Source organism: Zosterops lateralis, assembly GCF_965231275.1.
Source record: "Zosterops lateralis genome assembly, chromosome: 8".
NCBI classification, from domain to species: Eukaryota; Metazoa; Chordata; class Aves; order Passeriformes; family Zosteropidae; genus Zosterops; species Zosterops lateralis.
The window spans coordinates 25,270,035-25,290,470 of NC_139768.1; the positions used below are offsets into that span (position 1 = coordinate 25,270,035).

General features: G+C 45.3%; 1 protein-coding gene across 5 annotated transcripts in view; it reads right to left on the minus strand.

Annotated features, from left to right (window-relative positions):
- Nucleotides 1–20,436, minus strand: part of LOC310911953 (C-terminal-binding protein 2) — a 136,664-nt gene that overhangs the window by 87,949 nt on the left and 28,279 nt on the right. Inside the window, exon 1 of one of the 5 annotated variants that reach the window (XM_083866048.1) lies at nucleotides 10,060–10,144. The exons of the other annotated variants lie outside the window; for them this stretch is intronic. The gene's annotated coding sequence lies outside the window, so the exon portion shown is untranslated. Of the gene's footprint in view, nucleotides 1–10,059; nucleotides 10,145–20,436 lie in introns of those variants that run through there. 5 annotated transcript variants of the gene reach the window in all.

A 20,436-nucleotide genomic window follows, 5' to 3' on the forward strand; every position in this document is an offset into this window, starting at 1 on the left:
CCATTACTTAAAAAGCTGGATGCAATAAATAGGATGGAAATAGCTGGTATTACACTTACAGAGCTCAAGAATCCAGGATGTCAGAAAATGAGCCCTGCCCGGAACAGTTACACTTGGGCTTTGTGAGTACTTTGTAGTCAGACCAATACAGTAAGTCCTTCATCCCCAAGCACTTAAAAAACCCACCAGATAATCATTAAAAGAATGAAAACACTGTGGTATTTCTCCCAGGCCTTTTGTCTTTTCTTCCTGTTCTTTGGAACTTTCATAAACTTACATTTTTACATTTCCCCACTAGATTTCTTAGATAAATATTTTAACTAATTCAAAATACCACAACTTGAAATGGGGATGGCTTTTCTTTATTTACTTTCTTCCATGCTGGCTGCCAGCTCTGGGAAAGGTTCCATCCAACAGCGGCTGCTCTGGTGGGGGTGCAAGTGCCCCACACTCCTCACTGCTCTCCCCTCCTGCAGGCACAGCTGAGTCCCACCACACCCTCAGTCTCCCAAAGAAGCATTTTTAGCAGGGGATTTTAGGATCCCTTTTGCCACAAGACCTTCTCCATGCCATCTGAGGGTACCTCATCCCTGACAATGTTTAAGACAAGGCTGGACAGGGCTTGGAGCAACCTGGGATGGTGGAAGGTGTCCCAGCCTTTGGCAGGGGGTGGAACTCGATGCCTTTTAAGGTCCCTTTCAACCCAAACCCTTCTGTGCTCTTGGAATCTCCAGTGGCAGCTGTAGAGTGCAAAGTCAGGCTTGGAAAGGCACCTTCCAAAGAGAACCTCCCAAAGAGAACCTCATTGTGTTGCCCACATAACAACCATCCTGCTGCAGTTTTATTTCTATCAGAACTGAGCACTCAGAAGTTTATCATCCATCCTGCAAACACAAGCATGTCTCGGGCTTTGGCCGGAACTTTGATCTGAAGCCTATCTGGAATGGCCATGTGCTGGAGCAATGGCCATCAGGAGCTGTCCCCCTTGCTGGCAGAGGATGACATGGGCAGCTCATCCCTGGCTACTGCTGCAGGACCAGGGGCTAGCTCTGCAGCACAACAGGATAATCCACAGCTCCAGCACACACACTCTGAGTTTACAGCTAAAATATGACAGAAGTCTCACTCTCCCAAGGCACATTCCTGACAGGAACCCACGGGTCCACAGCTGGAAGGGACCTCACTGACTGATACCTCTGGGCCATGAATTTGAGAATCTTTTCTCTTTAAAGAAAATACACTTTCTTTTACATTCACCCTAAATTTCTCGGTGTCATGATTAGTAGTACAGGCAACATCCCCAGCAGGGTCTACCAGATGCTCCACAGAGGCATTCTTAACACTCCTCCCTGCCAATTCCCACCTGACACCCATAACTTTTCTTCATGACTAACTAACCAACACCCTTTTATTAAACATTTCTTGTTTGAATCCCCTCCTCAATTAGCTCTTCTTCTCAGAGCTTTTCTCCAGCCTCACGCCCTCGCTGTGGCCACGTTATCCCTTCCCTTCCTGCCTGATCAGGGGTTCTGTGCTGGCTCCTCTCCAACTCCGCTCTTCAATGCAATTATTTCACTTAAGAGCCTGGCAAGCTGGTTTGTTGGTTGTTTTTTTTTTTCCCCATGTCTGTTTTACACACTTTCAAAGCAATGGAAAAAAAAAAAAAAAGAAGGCATATTTTCCAGTATGATGAATAACAATCTTACATTGCAGCAGCTCGGCTCACCCATGAACAGGGCACTTTTTTCAAATAATGAATAGAATAGCTGGTATGGTAAAACACTGCACAATGGAGGTCTGGGGAAAGGAGAGAGAATGGAAGTGCAACTTCCTCACCTGCCTCTCAAGAAAGGTGCCAAAGGAGTCAAAATGTAGCAGAAAGAACCAACTTCTCTGAAAACCTCTCTGAATTTTGATACAGAAGTGCAAATTAATTAAATCTCCTATCTCTGTTTCTAAACCTTTATCTTCACTACAGGAAAAAAAAAGGGGAAAACTGAGAGTAAATGCAGTGTAACATCCAAATGGGAGCAGGCACAGCACTGTAAGTCTGCAATACTGGATACACTGGTCATCTCCAGGGATGCATCCTCAAAACCAACAAAAGTAACAACTAACAAAGGCCACCTTTGTGCTAATTGAACTGTTTTACAGAAAATGACCAGACCTCCCTGCAACTGCAAAGCTTAGAGAGATCCATTTCTGAGGTACACTGGGACAACATGGGCCCTGCCCACGGGTGCCATAAGGTCCCTGTGGCCAAGCTGGGCACGGCCACCCCCTGCCCAGTGCCATCAGCCGTGAGCTGTGAGTCAGCTCCCCCAGCAGCACTCCTCTTCCTACCGCTGGCACAGCCATTAAAAAGGTTTTTTCCTGTGGTTAGTTTATATGCTGCAGCTCATTAACATCTCCTAATACCAGAACTTGAGGCTAATTAGGCATGGCAATCCTGAGGAACATATTCTCCGTTCATCTTCCCAAAGCAGGATGCTCCTTGGCGGCCCAGCTGTAGCTCCACATGCTACCATGAGGGTATCACCCTGGAAATAAAAATACTCCAGGATCCCACACATTACACAGCAGGGATCCCATACTTGTTAGTTGACGGCACAATTTACAGGCTGTTTTGCTTAAAAATTGGAAGCATCTCTGTCATCAAGGCAGATTCCTGCTCAGCAGCCTCAGGGAATTTCCCCAATAGTTATCAATACGCCAGGGTTTTCATGATAAAAACTACTGACTCGAAAACAAAGGGACAAAGTGGTTAGAAAACTTAAAAGACTTAAACAAAGAGCATTTGACAGAACAATGCTAGTGGGAATTTTCTCCCTATGGCTACAAATGCACAGGAACAAACACTCTGAAGGCTCTGAGACAGGCTTCATGCACATGGAATACTCCTAGGAGCGGGCTGTCCACGTACACATCACCTAGGAGTAACACTCACTGCAGCAGCAGGTACCCAAGGAACACCAACAGATGTGCAATGGGAGCTTTGCTCAGCACCAACCACTTCTTTAAGCACAGGAGCTTCTGAAACCGTTCCCCACATGTCTTGTGGACCACACCAGTGCTGACCAAAGCTTGCCCAGAACTGGGACATTTTAAAGTTCCCTTTGCCCATTGGATGTTTGTGTTGTAGTTTTTTCTTCTATTCAAACCGAGGTTGTTTTCTTCTGCTTGTTTTCAAGATCATCCTTTCCAATGCCTTAGGTCTGCTAAAAGTTACCCTGAGGGTTTACCAGCTGTGGATGAAGAAGACACTGGCTAAACCTGTCTGGTCTCTGAATTCCCACAGATTTCCTTTCAATGTCTGCATTTTATACCTAAAAGCTGCAAAACTTAAAAAGCAACTTTTAAATAACTAAAGCAAAAGGTCCATATAGTTACTGTATTTTCTTCGTCAAGGACCCCATGAATGCTCACAGAACCCTTCCCATGGTCCATCACCAGAGAACCTCTGAGGAATCAAAATGCAACTACAGACAGCAGGAAGGATGATTTCAAGCCTTTCTGCTCTTGTAAAAATGTTGAAGCATCTTTACAGATGATGCGAAGAGCCAAGGGAGAAGCTGTGTCCATGGGCAAGGAGGCAGTGTGCCACTGAGAGAGCGGAGCAGCAGAAGTGATGGAACAGCAGCATCCCGCTCTGAATCACCTGCAGCAATTCCTCTGTTGTGGGTTTTTTTTCCTCCTCCTTTTCAAATCCTTCTTCTGGGAACTGAGTGGGAACACTGGAAGCATGAGCCAAATTCACTGCCCGAGGCAGCAGAGACCTGCCTTCAGCTGCCCTCTTATTTGCATTTTTCAAATGGATTAATTTTGAAAAGCTTTTACAAACCTGGCCCACAGATTACATGTTGGAAACAGGAAAAAATCCTGGACAGAGATGAAGAGTCCACCTAAACCCTAATTTAAAGGCTGTCTACATGCAAACTTTCCTTCACTAGATACCTCAGTATAAAAATGTTTATCCACTCTTCCTCTGGAATCATTTCACATCACCAACATGCCACTCCAGCCAACTACAGAGTTTCATGTGGGGACAATGTGCCCAAAACTCCAGGAGGAAAAAGAAAACAAGGATTTTCATTTTGGGCCAGCTCAATCCAAACTGGAATTTTGTTTGCTTTCAGCTGTCCAAGCCATTGATGTGTTGGAGTCCAGCGAAGCATTAACCCATTTCACTAAGCAAGCAATGCATCCACCCTCTGGGCACAAAAGCTTTGGGTTTGGCACCAAAATGAGGGCTGGAGCTCCAAAGCCTGGCTCTCCACACAGACCAGGAACTATGGAGTGGGTCCCCACACCTCCAAAGGCTCGCCAGCCCGCTCCCAAGGAGAACCAGTGCTTCCAAAGGAGCAGAAAGCAAGGCAGGCTGGCGTCTGCGGAGGTGCCAGGGTTTTGTTTGCCTCCGAACAAACCTGGCAGCGCAGGCCAAGCCTCACTTCTGCGCTCCGTGTTGGGGTGGATGATCCTTGGCAAGGAGGTGTGCCTGGAGTGTAAGCCATGAAAAATATAGCGGGAATTCTGCAGCGATCCAGGGTTAATATTAATTCCCTGTGCCCAAGGAGTAGCTGTGCGAGTGGTACTGTTTTGTTCCCGTGCTCTCACAGGGGATTAGCTCTTGGCAGAGCGCTGCTGCCGGCAGGAGACTCCACCATCCGAGCTGTTTGCTGGCACCGAGCTGGCTTGGCTGGAGCTGCTCCTGACTCCTAGCAGAAGTAGAGTTTCTAAAATCATTTCTGAATCCTTGTAATGGTCTCAGCAATGGCCAGCAGTGCTCGTGTCCCAGCAGCCATGCACCATTTTCTCTGCCAGGCACAAAGCTCAGAGCAGTGTCCCGCTCTGTGGTGAGGCCTCATTAACACACAGTTAGTGCCCAGCAGGACAGAGACCCTCCTTTGTCCCTTCTGGCCAGAAGTGCACTCACTAGCCCAGACCACAGCAAAAAGCTGTGGCTGTGAGATGTGACACACCTTGAACAACACTCACCCTTGTTCCATCACCAGTGTCCCAAACAAAGCCCATCAGAGAGCTCTGCTTCCACAGATTTTAAACAGATTAGATGATTAATCCTTTATGGTTGATTCCCCATCCTTGGACATGTTCAAAGCCAGGTTGGATGGGGCTCTGAGTAACCTGGTCTAGTGGAAAGCCAGCAGGGGGTTCAAACTGGATGGTCTTTAAGGTTCCTTCCAACCCATTCTGTGATTCTAACACAGAGCCACTGAAGCTGTCCCTGCAGAGAAAACCATCTTCAAGGGACACATCCCAGGGACAGGGCTGCTTGCTGCCATCTGCATGCTCACATTTGGGGCAGCACTTCTAGGGCTTTAACTGAGCAGGCATTTCTCTCCATCTTCACTTTAAACAATATTGTGCTGTTCCAGTATTGTATCAGTGAACTCACAATGACCCTGTCAAATACATATTTTTCCTGAGTAACACTGTTTTAAATATATTCATTTTGTATCCTTATTTGAAAACACTGGACAAATTAAACGACTGTAAAATTTGACTTTCCAGTATTTTGTGTTCAGATAAACTCCTACAGCACCCTCTTCCATGGCAGCCAGCCCATATTTCCAAGTAACCACAGTTTTAAAAAGCCAACTATGTTTTTCAGTATCTATGCATTAATCATTCCTGCCAGTTCACAAATTATTCTTGAGTTCAAAGGAAAAAGTCTAAGGAAGAGGAATGTGTGTGGAGCTGCCCTTCAAAAAAGCTGCAGCCGAACCATCCTGTATCCCAGCTCTTCCCACGTACCCCATCCCCAACCAGGGACCCCCCACAGGATCTATGAGGTTTCCCTATCGCTTCCATCAAGACTGGAGTGTAAGAGGCATTTCTGTCTGACAAAGGCAACGCTGAGGCTGCTGAAAACACCGCTGAGAGAAGTCCTGTGCTCCCAAAGAAGTCACGTTAATTGAATGTGGCTTCAAAATACTTCAGATTCTCAGCAAGGATTTGGTAGCAGAGGAGAACATGCTGTGACCGACCGTATTTCTAACGCAGTATGAAAAGCAGTTTCAGTACACGCTGCCAAAAACTGTCCAACAGGCTAAAATATGCTTGTCCATAGAGAAGAGGACAACACTTCTAAAGGCAGGAGCAGGGAGGAGGGAACAGGTCAGGCTGAGGGGCAGTGTGGGGCTGCCCAGCATTCCTGGTGTTTCAGTGAGCATTGGGGGGAAACATCAATTGCAGAGTGCCCAGTGCATGCCCCTGGTTTATTGGATTTTCCTTCGCTCTCGTATTTTGAGAAAGGTTAAATATGTCAAACATTAGTCTACAAAACCTCTCACACAAATCCTCTTACTCACATGATCTTTCTAAACAGCCCCAATCTCTTCAACTACGCAGACATGGCTACAAGCTGTGACTATTGATAGGACAAGGGTGAATGGCTTTGAGCTCAAAGAGCGGAGGTTTAGATGGGATATTGGGAAGGAATTCTTCCCTGTGAGGGTGGTGAGCCTCAGATTGCTCAGAAAAGCTGTGGCTGCCCCATCCCTGGAAGTAACCAAGGCAAGGTTGGACAAGGCTTGGAGCAACTTCGGATAGTAGAAGGAGAGGTGGAAATGGTCTTTAAGGTCCCTTACAACCCAAAACATTCTATGATTGTGTGATTCTATTTCAGCCACCACCTCTCAAGAACCTCCCGAGCTGCAGAGTGAGGGGTAACCTCCCCAGCACACACTCACTGGGACACCGTGAGCACCCTCCTAACAGCATTATCCTATTTTCCTATTTTCTCACCCATTCTTCCCATGGTCTCACACCTTGCTTGATCTTCTGTGACTGGCTGTATGCTGAGCAGATGCCTTCATTGAGCTCTCTGCAGCAACCCTCAGGTCTTTTTCCCCAGTGGTTCCAGTTCATTGAAGGCGCAGCAATGTGTGCAAGGAGCTGGGAATGCTCCTTCCCGGGTGCCCAGCCTTGTGTTTGGCAGTGGTGGCTCTCATCTGACCATGTGATCCTCCTTGATTTCAGCTCTGTCTCCTTCTGCACAGGGCTGCCTCCCACCAGAGATGCCACAGAACCCCTCACTGCCTCGGTGCCACCAACTCCCCATCCACCCCTTTTTTCCAGATTATTAATTAATATATTCAGACACACAGTGGTCCTGCAGATACTGAGAGCAGTCTAGTATCAACCTATTCCCTGACAAAAAGCTGATGCTTTACTTGTTTTCTCTTCTCATCCAAGCAAGACACTTGCTTAAATAGAGGCTCTTTGAAAATCACAAAGGCTGGTTCTCAGAGATCTACCACTTTGCTGATTTGTGGGTTTTGTTTTGCTTTTACCTGATCTTTGTCATGTAGGTATCTTTAACTGTGCTTCTTTGGCGCAGTACTCAGATGAAGCACACAACAGTTCTCCATTCCCTTTTCCTTAAAAAAAACTCCAAACAGATGAATCTCGTGTACAGAGCCAGGCAGGCAAGACCCTGGTTAACTGCATGTACTGAAGACAGAAAATCCAAGAAAAGGAGATGTCATGGAATCATTGAACTGTCTGGGTTAGAAAGGGAGCTTGAAGATCATCTAGCACCAACCCCCGTATCAGCATGATGCTGAAACTCAACAGACCAAAGTGGTTTCTCTAATGGAGCTTCTACACATCCAAGTGTGTGTGTCCAGAGCAGGACCCACATGGGTGGGAAAGGACAGAGAGAGCTACACCAACAGCACCCTCAGAGCAACTGCCAAGGCCACAAAATTCAAAAACTAAAGATGCTACTTTTTTAAACTGCAGTCCATTATTGTAAAGATTTAGGAAATTTCTACATGTGTTTCTACAGAAGGTTTATGAATGTGCCATGCTTCTGTCCCCCAGGAGCAGGACACCAGCACCTCAGCAGGGAACATGCTGAGCCATGGAGCTGCCACACGTTCCCCATACCTGTCACTACTCCTTGGCACGCACCCGCTGCCCACGTCCCGCATGCTCCTCTCCAGCACGGCTGCCGAGAAGCAGCTGAGCTGGGCGAGGCATTATCTGGGTCTAGGCTGAGGAAAATGCTGACACAGACCCTGCACATCCTGTCTCCTCTGTCTCCAGCCTCACCCACGGCTGCTGTTAACCCCAAAGTCCATCCAAGCGCACAGACACTCCCCACAGCTTTGTCACTCACACATTTTCTTTCATTTTCTCCACATCTTCCTACAAACCCTCTTCCATCGCATCCTCACCCTTCCCATTTCACTGCAGGTTTTACCAGCCCACCTCCTGCCTTCACAGTTTCCATTTTCTGGAGATTAATATACCCTTGGTTTCACCAATTTTCAGCTGTTTTACCTGCCCATGAGCAGTGCCAGCCTGCTATCCCTGGCACCTCCCAACCCATCCCGTCATGGCCAGCAAAGCAACACCAAAGATGAGAAAGAGCTGGGAACGCCCTGGTGCTAAGATCGACTTAATAAGTTGTCAGCCAGGTCCTGTGTATCTATTCTTGCAAGCATAAAGATCTCTGTCAGCAGTCAAAACACGGATTTACACCCCCAGCACAATTCTGAGCAGCATTTAAAGATTTTTAACGACCATCCCTTTGTCCAAGGGAGTTAAGCGCTGATCGAATGTCACAACGTGACACATGAATGCACAACAAGACGGAGGTTTGACAGGCAGCAACATTGTAATATGATAATTCCTCTTTGTCCCTTAATCACCTCTGTTTTTTGCAGACTTGATTCACTTACCAACATGTGATCAATCACTGCCTTTTTCAGTGAGATAATTTTTTGCCCTCTATCTAAATGGCTCCTGTCAAAGGGAATCCAGTACTAAATTAAAGCTGATATGCCTGTCTCTGCCCTTTTGTTTGTAGACTTCTTCTCGCACACAATTGATTTTAAATAGATTTTTTAAATGGGTTCCAACACTGTTTAAGTGTATGTATTTTTAAAAATCTGTCTCCTTGAAATTAACACTGGCTACATACACATTTAAAAATGGTCTGGAGAATATAATTTAATGGAGAGGAATAAATACCAGGGTACGTGACAGCACGTGTATCAACTTCCCACTAGAGTAAGTTGCCTGTTTAGATCTTCCCACATGCTCTATTTAAAATGGGAAGAACAACAATCTTAAGATTTGTGACAATAACAGAAAGAGGATGGTGTCATTTAACATGAAAGGAAGCAATGCCAAGATCACCACTTGTTCTGAATCTTGAAGAACTGTCTTCTTAGCTGAAGGCCACTACAGAACTCCTCAGACATCTCTCACCGGTGTTTGCAAACCCTGATGAGCATCTCCCTAACAGCACATAAGAGGTCTTTAGTGGAACAAGCACCAAGGAGAAGAGAATCCTATACCCTTGGCTATAAAGCAGAGGGGTGTTTTTGCAGCTCTCAAGTGACCATTACACATGCCCCAAAAAATGTGTGCCCCCAAGGTTATAGGCAAAGTGGCTACATCTGCCCAACCCTTCCAAGCAGAGCCACGCGCATTCCAACCACCCAAACCCTCTGCCCAGCTGTCTGCTCTTCCCTCAACTTCCTCAAGCACATCCACACTGCATTTGAAACCTCAAGATTTCACATTCTGTCCCTTCTCTCCAGCTCCTCTTTCCCACGCTGGCCGAGTTGGGTCTTCCACACTTTGCCCTGATGCACAACCTCGGCCTGGCCCTCGAGAAGCCAAGAGCACACCTGCAGATCCAACAAAAGCAGGAATCTGCTCTCCAGTTGTCATGGCTTCTCTGCCCCATCTGAGTGGCCATGGCTACTTGGCAAGGAAACTGCAGGAATTCCCAGGTGCATCCCAATCCTCCCAGCCCAGCCTGTGCAGCACCTCCCAGTGTTGTCCTTCCTCACCATGGTACATGTAATCTGCAGTAATGAAATGAGTGATTTCAAAGCTTGGTAAGATGATGCTTATTTAATTCACTGATTGAATGACAGTAAATTTTTGGCTGTGACGTGCATTATAAATTATTCTACACAGTTTCAGCACTTGTCCTGGTTATGCACATAAGGCACTAAAGATTTTGCCAAGATATCTAATAGACACATCATAATTAGCCCTATAATATAAAAAAATCACCTCTTTCGATGCATATTTTTTCTTCTATTTTTGAGATAAGCACCTCAACAAAATGCTGGATTCACAGCTCTGTCAAAGATGGGACAGTTTCCCTGAAGGAAAAAAAAACCCACAAATTAATGTTTTCATCTTATGGTTCTATCAGGTTTTTTCCTTCCTTTTCCTGTCCATAGGAAAAAGGGAAAGAAAACAGCTCTGCAAGGGAGGCATCACCCCTGGGCGAGGGTGAGCGGCATTCCAGCAAGGACGCATCCATCCACAAAGGGCAGCAGGAGACAAGGCATTACAAACATACCCATAAATGAGGCTGGGGGAGGACTGGCTCCAGAAAAAAAAAAAAAACCAAAACAACCCAACAACAAAAAAGCTCATTTTTCAAAACACATTATGATGGCACAAGACATATTTTAATGTATTTTCAGGGAGGCATCGAATCCCCCCAGTATCCGTTTTGTGTCTCTTGGCAGTTCAGGAATGCCAGCGCGCCCCATCCTCGGGGTGCCAGAACCAATCTGTTGCCAAGAGACACAAAACTGATATCACGGGTGTATAAAGCCGTCTTTGGAAACGTACGAAACAGCCGACGACCTCATGTTCGGGGTTTGACTTAGTCAGCAAGACGTCAAGGAAGAAAAATTAACCTTTTGTTATAAGGTTTAAAGCTGACCATTTGTATCCACCTCCGAGGGAGGATCGGCCTTCCTGAGGCAGACACATGCTCGTGTCTGGTGCTGTGCTGCATTTGAACAATGTGGTTTGGGGGGCTTAATGTTTGGTTTGGTTTTGTTTTGTGAGGAAAACCATAAAAATCCTGGGAGCTCTGACTTGGGGCTTCTGGGCAGGTGAAGCATCTTCTGAGGAAACCCAAGTGCTCTGGAGCTGGACCTTCCCATGAGCACTCAGCGAATTCCAGAATGGTTTGGCTGGAAGGGACCTGAAAGCTCATCTTAATTCCACCCCCTGCCATGGGCAGGGACACCTTGCACTAGACCAGGTTGCTTCAAGCCCCATCCAGTCTCATCTTAGACAGTTCCAGGGGTTGAATGTACCCACTCATGTGAGTACACAATGATGTGACCCAGCTGAGAGGAATTTTGAGACTCCAACTGTAAACATCCAAAAGGTTTTCACATTTTAAAATCCAGTCACCAGCAAGTTCTTCAAACACTTATTACTGCAACTGATGAGTAACCTGAATATTTCCCTGCATTTGGTTCTGGCACCTCTCTCCCCCTCCTCCAACCTGAAATATGGATGCAAACCCTTTCAAAAGGAGTAATTTTCCCCCCAGAATTTTCCTGCCACAATTACAAACACAGATCACTGCCCTTCCCAGTTACAGAAATAAAATTCAATGCCTTCAGGATTCCTTCAAAATACAAAAATATAAAAACAACACAACTGCTTTTTTCAGATCTTCAGACTGCTTCTTTCAGGCTCTCTGTGGACTGCTGCTTTTCCATTTGTTTCACTGAAGTTAAATAGTTGGAAATTAAGAATCTAATTAAGAAATACAGTAATTAACTGTAATTAAGAGTTACAGCAAGATTTGGGGTTTTTTTCCCTAATCTGGAGCATAAATTTTTGCATGTTAAATTAAAAACTCCATTTAGGAATCAAAATGTTAGAAGGCGGTGAAGCAACTAGATATCAGTTTGATATTATCCAGGAAAGGTCAAATTTAAATTATAGGACATGTTTAAAACATTAAGTTGTTGGTGTAGCTTGCAGCTTTTGCATTTCAACTAATATACAGATATAAGAGCATATAGATATATAGAGGTATCCATATCACAGGTGTTCAGTACCAAATTACCTTCAGAGACGGAAAATTCCACATTTCACACTAATAATTAGGATTTCCAGGTGTTTTGTGTCCCAAGGAATCAGAAGCACAACAAGCCTTCACCAGGACTGAAGAGCAAGGAATCCTGACAGATGGGAGCCTTAGTGCAAACGGCCAAAAGCTGGTTGATAGAAAGAGGTTGTGGGTTTTGGGGGAGATTTGTTTGGACTAGAAATAAAATGTCTTCATATTATGACAAGAGAAAAACATCCCTTTGTCTTATGAGTCCCCAGTTGTGGGAAGGGAGCTGAGCCGTGCCAGACCAGCATGTGGGCAGAGAGACACACAGGGGGCTTGGGAGGGGGTGAGGAGAGTTAAAATTCCTACCAGAAAACAGAAAATGAGATTAAAGGAGACATTTTGGCCACGAGGCCTTCTTTCGGCTGGAGAAGGCCTCAAAGCCAAAGTGTCTCTTCTAATCCTATTTTCTATTTCGAGAGTGCATTTTAATAACCCCTTTGTATATGGTACAATGACTTTAGCAAGTCCTATTTTAAGGAGATTTTCCACACTAGAAGGCAAAATGGGTTAAAATAATTGCACCGTACACCTCGCACGCGTGACACTTGGTTTAATCCGGTGTCGGACACTGGGGATGCACAATGTGGAACAAGGTCCATGGATAAAAGCGCCTTTCAGGATGAACGGCCCAAGGCATGGAATGGGGGAACCAGGCTGAGGAACACGGCTACCTCCCACCCATGTCTGGGCCCTCACCTTCCCACCTGGATGGGGGGCTTGGCTGATGTCACCACACCCCAAAATTCCTCCTTTTTGAGAAGCAGGAGGCACTGGCCATGTCTTACCAGGTGGGACATAGTGTGAGTGCTCTGGGCCCCAAAGCAGAGCCCACCTGCAGCTCCACTGTGGTGTCTGCAAAGGAGAGATCACCCACAGCTCCACTGTGGTGTCCTCACAGCCACCAACTCATTGGCCAAGCTCACATCTGTCTTGCTAAATTTGCAAAAAACTGCGCCTGGATGATGTTTCCTTCTTCACCACATACACAAACCCCCACAAAACTGTGCATCTAGAGTGCGAGGTTAGAAATTTCTCTTGTTTGCAATAAACATCAGCCTTTTTTGAACATACCAGGTGAAATCCTGTTCCTTAGAAGCACAACAACGCAAGGGAGTGCCACCTGTGCTGGGCAGCCCATGCCTTTGCTGCCCTACCATGGGTCACGTTGTGGGAGCTGAAGCTCCTCCACCAGTGACTCTAGGCTCTCCATATCTGCCCTTTTACAGTCCAAGTGATGGAGTCATCATCCCTGGAAACATTCAAAAAGTGTCTGGGTGAGGCACTTGAGGACATGGTTTAGAGGTAAATGGGCAAGAGGTACCTCCAGCAGGAGAATGAGTTCTGCAATCCCAAGGAAAGGGGATTTTCCACGCCTAGAAGAACCCTAGTAGGACCCATGGTTTTTACTAAGGGAGGTTGTAAGATGTAGTTCCCATGTAAAGACCATGGAATCATAGAAATGTATGAATTGGAAAAGCCCTTTATGATCATGAAGTCCAATAGTTAATCCAACACTACCAACTTCACCATTAAACCCTAAGTGACCCATCTTCACATTTTTTGAACATTTCCAAGGATGGTGACTCTGGCACTGCCCTGGGCAGATGTTGCAAAATGCCAGAAATATCAAACTACATACATGAAACTGCAAATATCCAAGTGACAGAAGGGGAATGGACGAGTACACGCAACAGTGAGTGGGATGGCACCAAACAAGGGAAAGGCAAGGCTGATGAGAGAACTACTCATCTCTGATGATGAAAATTGGACTGGAACAACAAAAACAAATCCAAGTCAGCAGAGAAACTCCTGAAACAAAGAATATGCAAAATAAAAAACAATTTTGTCCTCTCTACGCAGCATCAACCAGCAGTAGCCAACCTCTAGGCAGCACACAGAAGACCAGCAGTCAAATTGAATTAAGGAGGAGGTTCAAGCTCGGTGGTTCAGACACAACCAACCACCCAGCAGTTCCCTGTGCCCCGCCTTGGATGAAGGCCACCAGCTATGCCTGCATGGCACAGGCAGCAGAGAACTTCAACCCCTCACCAGATGGATCAACTGGGAAACACAGGAGAAAGCACCAACAGGCCTAAACATCACAGGGTGTGTTGCAGAAAAAAAAATTAATTATCATAATGACAAGTTAAGTACAACTGAAATGTTTCTGCATCCCAGCAGCGCTTTGCGCTAGCCAACGCTCAGGGCCAGTGGAATAAAACAAAGCAGGTGAGAAATACAAAAATCTATGTAGCATGAAATATCTCTAAGAGACTTGTTTAGTGAAATTAACTAGTAGTTTAATAGAAAAAAGCTTGATGTATGAGAGTGCTCCAATTTCTTCATAGAAATTAACATTTCAATCCTGTTTTTATCTAGAAGTCATTAAACTGTGCAACATGAATTATTGGAACTGTAGCAGAGAATTAACTCTATTCATCAAGTAAGTCCAAACAGTTTAGAGTGCATCTGTAATGAAAAAATAGCTCCACATTTCTATCTCTTCTCATTAAAGTAAACCAGTTTTCCCTCTCTCAGTATATAAAACTGTCTTCTCCTCATGTAATTTATATTACCATAAGCCAGCTCACATTCTAAACTATTACACGCCTCCAATTAATTTTTGCAGCTTTTGCCTGAAAATTTAATGAGATAGTAGTGTATGAACCTGCTGACTCCAGATTACATGTGTGCTTCCAATATTAATGTTGGCATAAAATAATCTGATACATACTTGATGAGAGCTTTCCACTATTGTGAGAGTAGTTAAGGCAATATGTAAACCAATTCCACTGATTTTCCTTCTCCTCCCACCACGTTTGCCATAAAAAAATACCCTCAAAACCAGCTAAAATTACCAGTCTGAAATTGCAGAGCCTTGAGTTAAGCACTCACAGGATAGGTAACATCACTAGTGTTTCCCTGGATGTTTTAAATTTATTACTCACCTATTAACATTTACTTTAAGACTATACTTATTTCTAAATGCTTTTATTTTTGAATGCTGAAGGAGGAGAGGAACATCAAGGCCAGGTTGGATGGGGTTTGGAGCAACCTGGTCTAGTGGAAGGTGTCACCACTCACGGCAGGGGCTGAGTGGAACAAGATGAGCTTCAAGGTCTCTTTCAGCCCAAACCATTCTGTGATTCTGTGTTGGGATTTACTTCTCCCCAAAAAGAAGGGCATATTTTAAATCCCCCTCAATACCACCCTAACAGTCACAATGCTTGAGAAATCAAGAGTTTGCATTGGTGCTGGAAAACCAAGAGGGATTTGCCTCGCAAGAGTTTCCTTGGTTGCTTTCTCTTTGCAGCTATTTTATGGGGATAACTCAGTTAATTTTGTGAACTATTCTCCAGCATATTAGACAAATAACCTTTTCTTTAGAAGGACACATTCTTTGAGACTAATATTAAAGGGGAAAAATTGTAATATTCCTTTCCACTGTGACTTCAATTTACAACCACATATTGGGCATAATATGATTTTAATATCTACGTGCCCAAGAAAAAAACTGGCAAATGCGATGCCCTGTGAGATCAAATAATTTTATATATAGACTTAAAAACACACATTTGGCACTATTTGGTACAGCCCCGAATTTATATTTACAGGAAACTATAAACTGCTAGTGGTGAGTCATGGAGCTCCTGAAAACATGGATTTTTGCACTGAACTGGCAGAAGCAAGGAAGCCGTGCCCAGGGAGCTGGCACAGCCTGAAGCTGGAGCCCAGTGACTTTTAAACTCAGCCTCACTGCAGCCCAGCACCCTCCCAAGACCACATGAATAAGCTTCATTGCCTATCCCAATTAAACCATCCCCTTACACCTTTAACACCTGCATCATCTCTGTGTTTCAATCACAGGAGAGAAGCTGCTGGATGCAGGGAAGAATTCTGGCTCTGGGAGATGACGTTTTGGGACACAGCCACAGCAAAGCCAGAATGTTCCAGCACTTGTGAGAAGAAGAAGCCTCACACTCTCTATGTGATGCACAGAGCCCAAAAACTCAGGTCTCTTTGGGACAGGAGGAACAAACCAGTCAGATAAAAAACTGGGAGAAGGGATGGACAGAAGTGGACGGCAGGAGGAATAATATACAGCAAGTGCGGAGGCCAATGACTGCATACTTTTAACAGCTCCCAGTGGCTTCAAATCAATTTACATTTAAAATAAATGAATTAAATCTGATAATCTCTGATACCACTCAACCTATTTGCTCCAGGGCACTGAAATTCAAATATTCTCCAGTTCTCCAGAAAATAGGCCTTCACCCACGCGACAGACAAATGAAGACGAAGAGTACTCAGCCCAAACACCACCTCCCTGGTTTTTACACCATCAAACAGCAAAATCACTTCCATGGTGTTCAAGACATTTTTCTACTATGGCTTTTGCCCCTTGCAGTCCATCTCCTGCATTTCTAAGGTAGCTCCAAAAAGAAATACTTTGGTTTAAATTCCAGAATATCACAGCCAGCCAGATGACACCAAGCAAACAAAAAAGGGGCATCCACCCCTAACTCATGAGGACCCCACAACCCGCACCCTGCTGCCACACTGGATGGGGCCACACCAAAAAAAATGGATTGTTGCACTGATTTTGGCTGAAAAAAAAAAAATCTTTCTGGTTTAGCAGGCATCTCTTTTCAACTGGGATCTGATTTTCAGCAGCACTGTCCTGACACAGTCACAACGCTGAGAACCAGCGGTCCGGTCTGTAACGCACACGTGATGATGCGTATTTACATATTTACATCCACAAGAACTCACTGGACTCTCTGTTGAGGCTGAGATTACTTCTTCTTTTACAGGTTTTAAAAAATCAACCGTGCCCTTTTTTTGTTTTTAACACAGGCACATCCTTACACTTAACAACTGCTCACATCTTTGTGCGTCAAAAGAAACGTGTAATTAAATTAAGAGATGCACACACTCTTCCTTTTCTCCTGTCTCTTCTCCTTGAATGCCACGCCAGATAGCAAATCAAAATCTGCATTTAAATAGAATATTTTTAATGTATGAAAGTGGGCGGCCTGAGGGTAGAGAGGTATTGCATTCACTCACCATATGCACAAAATTGCATTTAAAATGTGATACTACGCTTTAAAAATTTATTGAATTTTTTCTCATTCTAGAACCTTTGTTTTATTATAACAAAATCTTCTGCTCTACAGAGAATTTTGTATCAAAGCCTGCTAATAAAAATAATGTGATATTACATCATTTTATCAATTTAATCTCGAGAAAAAGGATGATATTCAATCACATCTCATAAGTCACTATCTCTGGTAATTCCGGCCATTATTCAGTGCGAAATCCAAGCAGTCGGAATTCATTAACATAGGGCTGTTACAAATCTGCATTTTTTAGACTTTGTCAGAAAAGGCAGCAGCCCGAAGTCAGTGACCTGGATCTAACAGCCTTTGAGCCGAAAGGGCCCCGCTCCCCGGGCCCGGCTCCTTCCCGCGCCGGGACAAAGCCGCCGAGCAGGTCACGGAGCCGCCGGGGGCTGGGGGAGCCCTCCCGGCCAGGGCAGCATCCCGGCCCTGGGGGGAACCAGGAGCTCTCCCCAGCGAGGGGCTGCTCCCCGCAAAGCGAGGGGCTCTCCTCTCCTCGCCTCTCCTCTCCCGCGGTGCCAGCGCCCAGTGACATATGTGAGCGCTCAAGTGTCACATCCCATCGGACAGCCCGCGGGGTGACGGCCACCCAACGTTATGGGGTCAGCACCTTCGGGGGGAAACATTAAAGAAGTGGATTTTTGAGGTACCTGCAGTGAGAGGCTGCTAAAATCACGGGGAGGTTTGTGGGTGTGGGGGAACCCCAACCTTGCGCCGCAGAGGAAAACAGCAAAACCCTGCCAAATTTATTGGTATGAAATCCAGCCACAGTTTAGCTAAGCCCTTGGTGTGAGGATGCTCAGTGTGCCAGCAGGTTTCCATATCCCACCCACCTCCCAGAGCCCCTTTTGTGGCGGAGAGGTGCGCTCCATCCTTTGTTGCCCACACAGCCCTTCTGCTGGCCATCCAGCAGCTCTTCTGCCCAGCCAGGAGCAGCCTCCCACCAAAACACTCCCAAACCCAGCGCTGTGAAAAGTCACAAGCAGGAACATGCTGTCTTCAAGAATTTTCCATTGACCTCATCCATAAAATCATAATAAAAAGAACAATTTGATTCTAATTAGACCATATTTTGCTGACTAATAACCTCACCTCTTCACCATACGAGCAAGCTGAGGAAGGTTCATAACAGTGCTTGTGTTTATTGCTGTACAAAGGGTACAGCTGCTGTACAGGAACAGAATCCCAGCCAACTTCAGTGACATCAGTCCTGGTTACCAGAGAAGATCTCTTTATGTTACCTCATTTCTCAATATCTGTAAAAATTGCAGTGATTTCCACTCCACAGCTCAGGTGGGGTTTGAAGCAACCACAGTGCTGTGTTCCAGAGGCACCTTCAACAGATCACAGACTGACAGAATGGTTTGGCTTGGAAATTACTTATAAAGATCATCTGATCCAAAGGCCAAGGCTGCAGAGTGTTTCCATCACCCACATGTCCTACTCTACTCTCACCAAAGCCTGTAGCATTGAAAAACCACTTTGGTTGGGTAAACTTATATCAATTTTCCCATAGAAATAAGGCATTTCAGCATGGACTCCTTGAATGGTTTGGGTTAGGAAGGACCTTAAAGCCCATCCAGTGCCACTCTCTGCCATGGGCAGGGACACCTTCCACTACCCCAAGGTGGCTCCAAGCCCCAATGTCCAACCTGGCCTTGGACACTGCCAGGGATCCAGGGGCAGCCACAGCTGCTCTGGGCACCCTGTGCCAGGGCCTCTCCACTCTCACGGCCAAGATTTTCCTTCTAATATCACATCTAAATCTACCCTGCTTCAGCTTCAAGCTGCCCCTCTCATCCAGTCACTACTTGCTCTTGTCACAAGCCCTTCCATGGCTGTACCTGCTGTAGAGCTCTTGCTACTGAAAACAGGCTGAAGAGAAATTACTGCACCCGAGTGAACGCTTCTTTATCAGCATCATTTTTTTCTAGAGATTTGGCTTATTCTGCACAATTCACACTTCAAACAGAGATCTTTTTCCATTTTCTTCTTCCTTTGGTAGATACCAGTGAAACATTCACCACTGACAGCAGCCACACTGGATTACCCTAATGCAAGTCAGATCCATATTGCCCAAGACCTTGCCTAGGAGAAAAACATCTCCTAAGTGAGCAGCTTAAGCCCACAGAGCTGTAAAACCCCACGCACAACCACCACCAACCCACTCCTGCTCTCGTTTGAAAGATATTACAGTGCACTGCCAGTCACACAGACACAAATCTGCAGCAAAACTCTGAGCCCAGAAAGGTGAAAATCATTATTTGCGAGAGCACATGAGGCTGTTGCAATTCCAGAATAAAATGGTAATGTGCTGTTGGTAGCGAGCGGTACATTGTTTTAACGTGTTCTGATATTTATAAATATATGAAGTTTAAATAATCAGATGACAGAGAGTTCCTTTTCATCTCCTGAATGTTTATTATTCTTCACACATTAGCACTTTTTCCCCCAAATGTTATATCTTCTGCCATTTATAATTAATTTTAACAGCTTCTGCAACTTATCCCACAGGTTGTTGCTGTTTCTTTTAAACAGCGTGCTGCTGAGAAATTGATTTGTTTGCTCTGTGTGCCTACAGAAATCACATTATGAAATATGCATAAATGTCATTTCTTGGGCTGCTTCTGAGGATTAGCAGAGAAGAAAAGCTTGCTGAGGAAAAGGAAGAGACAAACAACAACAAAGCCCAACTTAACACTTAAATTTAGCCACATCCCTGGCCCCAGAATATGGGAAACTCCACAGACTGCACTTCATTTACCATTCTGATGGTGTTGTTTTGATACATACGCATTTTTTACGGATTTTTCCAACAGTCATCCTTTCATACACATGTAATCAATGCAGACTCTTATCACCAGCACCTTCCCATGCACGGGCTCAAACAGGTCCTTCCTTTCCAGCCCAAAAAAACACAGCTGGAAGCATCCATTGCCCACAGGGTTCAGCACAGAGCTTGTAGATGGCACCTGAGACGGTCACGCTCTCAAAAGGTTTTATTACAAAATAAAGGCATCACAACTGTGCAGTCCAACATCACAGAATCTGAGCTGGGAGAGATCCACAAGGAGCATCCAGTCCAACTCCTGGCCCTGCACAGGACAGCCCCAAGAACCAAACAGCATATGCAGAAATTCCAGACCAACAAAACACAACAGCACTCAGGGATTCAGATTAAAACAACTTTTCCTCAAGGTCTGGAGCAGGACCTGCCCTGCCCTGCCCAGTGGAGGCAGAGGCAGGTCCCACACGTACCCGAGGACGCAGTGGCAGCACAGGATGCAAGGCAGCTCTCCCATACTATCTCCCACTGCAGAACACACTGAATGACACGTTCTGAAATGCAAACCAGATATTTTTCTCAGAGACTTCGTTAGACACATCACT